This window comes from Oryctolagus cuniculus, chromosome 3, assembly GCF_051225735.1.
Source record: "Oryctolagus cuniculus isolate XC-2025 breed Fujian yellow rabbit chromosome 3, ASM5122573v1, whole genome shotgun sequence".
NCBI classification, from domain to species: domain Eukaryota; kingdom Metazoa; phylum Chordata; class Mammalia; order Lagomorpha; family Leporidae; genus Oryctolagus; species Oryctolagus cuniculus.
Genome location: NC_142869.1, coordinates 151,054,705 through 151,062,732, shown reverse-complemented (window position 1 = coordinate 151,062,732; position 8,028 = coordinate 151,054,705). Strand labels below are relative to the sequence as shown.

Sequence of the window (8,028 nt, the reverse complement as noted above, 5' to 3'; positions counted from 1 at the left end):
AGGCTAACACCAAATTGGAAGGAGATCAATGAGTTTCATGTAGATAAAAATAAGCATGTTACCTGAGAAGAGAACATCAATTTTTTATGGACCTTGCACCAAAACAGCAAAGGAAAAAATATCCAGTAGGTCAGTCTCCAAATGCTCAGAATATCTTCTTATCCATAGTAGAACTTCTTCAAACCTAGCAGAATTTTATCAAAAGAGCCGAAATAAAAAGGTTGAGAATTAATTTCTAATGACTACTTTAAAAATATTTTATTTTTATCTATTTGTTAAAGCCCAAGCCTGACTCTCTGCAAATTTATGAAAACACAATTAAAATGTTTGATTTTTCTGAAATACGTTGTTTCACATGACTATTTTATATCCTGACAGCTAAGGTTTCTATTGCTTTAGCAGTAACATGGTTAAATGTAAGAATTATTAATTTGGAACAATTTAAACTAGTAATCATCTGAATAAAATGTTAATTTAAAAAACAGATTCTTGATAGAATGCTTGTCCCAAGCAACATGCTTGTTGCTATTGGTAGGCTAAATTACCTCCAAATACTCACATAGACAGCCAAAACTGTGAATGCATCAATACTACCCTCAAGGCCCAGAAAATATTAGCCAAGTCAGAGTTGATTTGAGGATCCTTTAAACATTAAACTTATATAGTCGGAAGCAGCGAGTTAGGTTGGGACTTGGCCAGGTACCCAGAGGCAGAATCTGTGTTTCTAGCTATGTATAGCCAGGCAGAAATTACTCACAAAAGAAGTAATAAGCAGAATTTATTTAAAGATGTACAATTAAAAACCAAGGCTAAAAAATAAAAAAGGGAGACATGCAGGGACGCTGGTCTGACTGAGAATAATACCTGAGGAGAAAGAAGAAGGGGGTAGAGCTATAAGACCAAGCTTAAAGCAAAGGCATAGACAGTGGACTACATGTGAGCAGAGACTCTGAGCCTGATGTCATCCTTTTGCCAGATGGATGAGGAATTCATTTAGCAGCTCTTCAACCATCCTCTAAAATCTGAACACGCTGATCTTCCTGAGGCTCATAGTTTCATTCTTCAGGAATTTTATGCTTCTGTCTCCAGAAGTCATTCCACCTCCCCTTGCCAACCAGGAATTTCCATGGGGACTGAATTCTCAAATTGTCTTTTGGGATATAGCTCCAGAGTGGAATTTTGTACCATTTAGGAATCTTCCAAAATAAGCCAAAAATTGGAGTTAGTAGCTTCCAGTATTCAAATGAACAGATCAATGGGGATGCATATATGTATTGTTTAATTTCTAGGATGCATTGTATTTCATACCTGGTTAGGTGAGTGTCTGAATACCTGAATACTCTCAATACCTAAGCAGGGACCATGATGTTCCCTAGTATTTTTGGCTGCCTTGGTTGTTAAGCTTCTTTTTTTTTTTTTTTTTTACAGGCAGAGTAGACAGTGAGAGAGAGAGAGACAGAGAGAAAGGTCTTCCTTTTGCCATTGGTTCACCCTTCAATGGCCGCCATGGCCGGTGCACTGTGCACAGCGCTGATCTGAAGGCAGGAGTCAGGTGCTTATCCTGGTCTCTCATTGGGTGCAGAGCCCAAGGACTTGGGCGATCCTCCACTGCACTCCTGGGCCATAGCAGAGAGCTGGCCTGGAAGAGGGGCAACCGGGACAGAATCCGGCGCCCCGACCGGGACTAGAACCCGGTGTGCCAGTGCCCTAGACGGAGGATTAGCCTATTGAGCCGTGGCGCCAGCCTGTCAAGCTTCTTAAAGCTTCTATGCAAAGGAAAGTTGAATGAGAATTTTAAAAGCAGATATTGGCAAAATCCAACAGGCTCAAATGGTTGAGGCAGTTTAAATCATAAATAAAATTAATATAAAAAATTCAAGTCCAAAGTAGGCTAGCATTGAGTCTTAGACCCAAATGAGTTGGCAGGACATTGAAATAGACTGCGTAGACAGTGACAAGAGGTGTCAGCCTTAGATAAGTGAACAAGTCACGGAACAAAGATGTCCAAATCAAGGTTGACGGGAGGTTTTTGGAGATAGGATTCAGACCCAGAACTGAAAACAAAAACAAAAACAAAAACAACTGGCAAGGTCCCAAGGGCTGCCCGAAGAAGCCCCATCCCAAGCAGACAGTTGTAATGGTGCAGGAACCAGAAGTGAGGTCAGGACAAGTCACCTCTGGTCCTAGATTAGAAGGAAAAATGTAGCTCACAGAAATGGATGTACTACACTTGATCTTAGCCAAAAGGCCGAGAAACAATGAAATGGATGAATTCTATGCAAGTTTGTATTGTTTCTAGTGGGGAGGAGCACCAAGATTCAGGGTGGGAACTTGGCAAAAAAAAAAAAAAAAAGTGCAAGTTGGGCTTTTAGGAAGCAAGTTTGTGGATCTGTGAACTAAGGAAGGTAGAGCCATGGCAGGTGGGAGAGAAGCTGGTAAGTAGGAGCATCCACTGCACTTGTCAGAGACCTTGATACAACATTTACTTGGGAGATAAGGAGCAGGACCAACACCACTTTGAACCAAGCAAACAGTGACAGACTAGAAACATACAATAATATTCACATACCACTCAGAGGTGTATATATTGGCTGGGTTGCATGGGCCTTATATTTTCTTTGCTCATGTCTGTGTTTCTTAAAATATCTGCAGTGATCATTTATTGCTACTGTAATGAGAAGAAGGTCTAATTTCAAAGTGAATATGTTTTGAAATGCTATCTTTATTACACTCTAGTTAAAGAATGAGTAAGTAATTTAACAGGTTATATGTTCAACATATAAACAGCAAACTTACTCCCTTTTTCTATACACATAGACCATTTTGATTAGAGAAACATTTTAGGATAAACACTTATAAATAGTTTATGCATGAAGACAGACAACTGATCAACTGCTAGTTTAAGTTTATTCACTGAATCAACAAATATGAATAAGATATATAAATATTATTGTTCAACATGGAGCTTAGGTAGTATTCCCAGCAAGAATGATTAGAAAATTACTTATTTTAAACTTCATTTATATTTTCCCTAGAAAGAAAACTAAACAATAAGTAGTTGTATATGTTCCTATTATATAATTGGAATTTCTTTTTTGACAGGCAGAGTAGACAGTGAGAAAGACAGAGAGAAAGGTCTTCCTTTGCCGTTGGTTCTCTAATGTCCGCCACGGCTGGTGCGCTGGGTATAATTGGAATTACCAATACATAATAATATATTAAGCTGTGCTATTTGTCAATACCTTTAAAATAAGAATGTTATGTATTTTGGGGCCGGCGTAGTGAAGTAGCGGGTAAAGTCACCACCGGCAGTGCCGGCATCCCATATGGGCACTGGTTCTTGTCCTGGCTGCTCCACTTCTGATCCAGCTCTCTGCTGTGGCCTGGGAAAGCAGTGGAAGATGGCTTGGGTTCCTGCACTGTTGTGGGAGACCTGGAGGAGGCTCCTGACTCCTGGCTTTGGATCTGCCCAGCTCCAGCTGTTGCAGCCATTTAGGGAGTGCACCAGGGGATGGAATATTTATTCTCTTTCTCTCCCTTCCATGCTGTCTTCTCCCCACTTCTCTGTAACTTTACCTTTCAAATAAATAAATAAATAAATATTAAAAAAAGAATTAGTTGCTTTACATTGAGCCCTTACAACATATCTCATGTTATAGGTGCTCTCCTAACTCCTTATTCTGAACATCAGTGTTCCATTTGGTGAGTCACCTTACTAGTGTTAAAAGCAATGGTAGCGGGCCGGCGCCACGGCACGATAGGCTAATCCTCCACCTGTGGCGCCAGCACACTGGCTTCTAGTCCCTGTCGGGGCGCCAGATTCTGTCCCGGTTGTCCCTCTTCCAGGCCAGCTCTCTGCTGTGGCCAGGGAGTGCAGTGGAGGATGGCCCAAGTCCTTGGGCTCTGCACCCCATGGGAGACCAGGAGAAGCACCTGGCTCCTGGCTTCGAATCAGTGTGGTGTGCCGGCCGCAGCATGCCGTCTGCGGCGGCCATTGGAGGGTGAACCAACGGCAAAAGGAAGACCTTTCTCTCTGTCTCTCTCTCTCTCACTGTCTACTCTGCCTGTCAAAAAATTAAAAAAAAAAAAAAAAAAAAAAAAAAAAGCAATGGTAGCTTTGCATAATCTTCGAGATTAACTAATGAGAATTTTTTCAAAAGCAGAAATTTAACAGTGATTTATTTTTCAATGGGTGTTGAATTCAAATATAAATATTCCTGTTTAACGCCACTTGAAAATAATGCTATCCTTTACAGTTTGGAGATCAAAATGACTGAAAAATATGTCTTAATGTTAAGCTCATGGACAGTTAACAAAAAGAATGAAAACAAGGTGTATTGCTAACCAACAGGTGAAGACAAAAATTACATTACCTGAAAACATGTATTATATACCTTTAAAAGTTTCTTTGGTGATAACTAACAGACCAAGATCAAAGACATATAGGAAGAATTGAACAAAGATTTTTATGAAATTAAATATTGGAGAAAAACAATACTCAGTACCACTTTTTTATAAAATGTATAATTTTTATAAATATTTATTTATTTATAAAGTCAGAATTGCAAAGAGGGCGAGACAGAAAGAGAGTGAGAGAGATATTCTATCTTCTGGCTCATTGCCTGGGTGGCTGCAACGGTCAGCACTGGGTCAACCCAAAGCCAGGAGCCAGGAGTTTCTTCCAGGTCTCTCACTTGTTTGGCAAGGGTCCCAGGTACTTGGGCCATCATCTGCTACTTTCTCAGGCCAACAGCAAGGAGCTGGATTGAAAGTGTAACAGCCGGGACTGGAACCTACACAGCAGCAGCTTTACATACATCACCAAAATGCCAGCCCATAATGTGTAATTTTAAATCTGTACCACTAAGATAATTATTTTGTATGTTATATCTAGAGATTTGGATACTTCACGGGCTTCCACATATGTTTATATATTCAAATTGACTAGAAAAAATCTTTAATTAGATCTTCTCATTGGAAAAGTAGGGAGCTGCTCTATTTTGTAATAACCTTATATTTGGTATTGTAAAATTTTAAACTTTCCCAAGTATATTTATTTTGAAATTTTCTCAAACTGAAAGAGAATTTCTTTTAGTTTGTGCTTTTCTAATCACATACATTTTAATACATTGTTTAATAAGATTTTCAGACTCAGATAACTTCTATTCCACAGCTCTATAACGTATTTCATAACTGTACAGACAGTCTAAAAACAGGTAAAATTGCCTTTGAGTCACATTATGTTAGATGCATTACAACCCAAGGAGCAGGTACTATCCAAAACTAAAATAATTTTAATAAAAGCTCAGGTCTCTTTGAGATCTTATTTCCCACAGTGTCATGGAGACTGCAGAATAAAAGACTTTCTGTTTCATTAGTAGAGACCACTGAATCATCACAGAGTTTGCAAATTATCCTCAGCTATTTCAAATAAATATTTCTCCACAGTGCAGTACTTTTAAAATATTTTGGGTAGTCGAAGCAAATCAAATGAACTCATGCACCCCTGGAAAAAAAATGCATGGAAGTTGAAAACACAAATACTACTGTGGCTTATGGAATTTAGGGTTTAATGTAAACAGGGTGGCTGAAATGCTAATCTTTTATTTATTTAAAAACAAAGAGGAAGGTCATGAAAATAATTCAGCACACTGATTCTGGCATGGAAGGGGAAAATGAAGGCCCTGTCAGTAAGGAGAGGAATGTTGATACAAAATTAGTGCACTGGCTGGACCTCATGCAGTTTACTGTAGTTTTGACATGAGATCACTCTTTGTCACTATGGATAAAAAGTGATTGGTAAACTTTGTTTTATGAATGATACTTACATAAAGTATAAGGACTTAAAATCATTTTTAAACTTAAAGTTCATGATAAGCTAAAACCACAAATCTTAAGAAATGTGTTGTAATAGAGCACATTTTCCTTGTATATTATAACTCAGTCATTTATTTACAGGCAAATAAACAGAAATTAAGCCCATTCATTAATTTGATTAGGGATTTAAAAAAAAATTCTTCATTCCTTTGGTGGAATTCCTATATTTAAGGCTTTCAAATAAAGTCATGTGAGCAAATCTTGTTTTGTCAGGTGGATGGTCTATAGTATACAAAACTTTGATAAAAACCAGCTGCTATGACCTGATATTGGTTAAGCCTGAAAAACCAGACAGTGCAAACAAATACTATATCTTGGCTCAAAATTCCTTCCACATCTGCCAGCGATTAATTCTATATCAGACCTAGAAAGGGTGCTGAAAAATGGGATCGGATTTCAGAGGAAGCAAATAAACAAGGGGCCCTGCATCATTTGTCATTAAGTGGATGCAGAGGACCCAACCTCTAGAGGGAAGCTCACATTGTCGACCCTATGGTCCAGCAGCCTGTGCATTAGAAAGGTTGCAGGCATGTTGTGAGTTGATAGTCTAATCAGATCACCGACTTCCGGGTGCCACCCGAAAATTGTTTATTATTTTAAACCGAAGAGACCATCCTGGGAGGTCAGAGCACTAATGTTCAGGAATGGAAGATTTTAGAAACATTCAGACATCATCTCTCGACACTCTGGTCAACACTAATGACACAGTTCAAGGTGGCCAGAGATAAGAACAAAGACTGAGCTTTCCTACTGCACCTCCGTGCCTCCAGAAATCTCCTCCTCTAACTCCTATTTAGCTTTGTTTCAAGGACCTTTCAATTTTTGAGGATGATGCGGCTAATCTGGATATTTCTTTATTTCCTTGGCCCTGACAAGTGTCTTTCTGCATAGATCATTCCTAGTGTTTTGATTCCTTGGTTAGCTTCTTGGGTATACTTTATAACATGAGATTTGCTATATTCTCCATCTCACACACGGTTTTTTGTTTTGCTGTCTGCTGAGGTGGTCTTAATATTTGTAAACCAATCTGGGCTGGGAACGCTGTTGCCATGGTCCAGAAATACTCCCTGCCCATATCGTGTTGGCTTCTATGCCATAGGACATTAATGGATGTCAACGTGACTCTCTCCCCTTGTCCCTTCATAGTTGATGTTCATCTTAACTGTTGGGGGTGGAGTGGGTCAGGAACACCCAGAGTGAAGTTATTTCCTCAAAGAATTTCTCACATCACTCTGCTCCTCCTGGCAAACCAGTCTCCATCCTTTTCCTTCAGACTTTTGGTTGCTCTTCTCTTGTGGAGTATTAATCAAGAGATTGACTACTAAGTCTCATGTTTCTTCCTAAACTCTCATGACTCCATCACTCTTGGTTCTTTTTGTTGTTGTTTAGTTGTGTGTCAGAGATGCCAGAAAGTCCAAGGTAAGGCAGAGGACATATACATATATAGTATATTCATGCATTAAATTACAGTATCTATAAAATATGGGTAATTGAATTGGGTGGGGAAAAGATGTATTAAACAAATAATTCTTTTTGACACAAGCAACATTTATTCAAGAACATTCTTTTAAATATTCATTAGTAATAAAGCAGAAAAGTTTGGCTATAGAGCCTTCTCAATATGAAAAGAAGATGGACTTTTCTACTCCTATATTCCACTTGAAAGAATAATTTAATTAAAAGGCAAAGCCGGCAGGAACTTTATAATCTGCATGCAATGCAGGATATTATATAATGACCTTCATTTAAAACCCAAATCATTAAAACTAGTAAGTCTAACTGGTGACAAGGGAGATTTCAACATCAGGCCCAACAGCTTAAAAATATGAATAAAAATCATAGCTTAAATGAATCAGTCCATTGAGAACTTATCGCAAAGTAAAATGAGAGAAGAAAAAAGTTACCTAGGCAATGAATCCTTCTGCTGCACTATTTTATCTTTTGACATGTGCATCTCTTTTTCTCAGAATTTCTCCTTCTGTATAAAATAAACCCAAATCTACTTCTTAAGAAAAAGTGATTTTAGACAATTTGGATGCACCAGACAAAATAATCTTTAGAGGTGGCTAAATCATTTCTTATCCATCTCAGGCTCATTTGTCATACAATCTCCAGAGAAGTGCTCATGTCAAATAAATTGGGGAGAGCTGA

The 8,028-nt window shown here is 38.5% G+C and overlaps 1 pseudogene; it reads right to left on the bottom strand.

Annotated features, from left to right (window-relative positions):
- Positions 1 to 2,122: 2,122 nt before the first annotated feature.
- LOC127491959 (U2 spliceosomal RNA) lies at positions 2,123 to 2,260 on the bottom strand (annotated as a pseudogene).
- Positions 2,261 to 8,028: the final 5,768 nt, after the last annotated feature.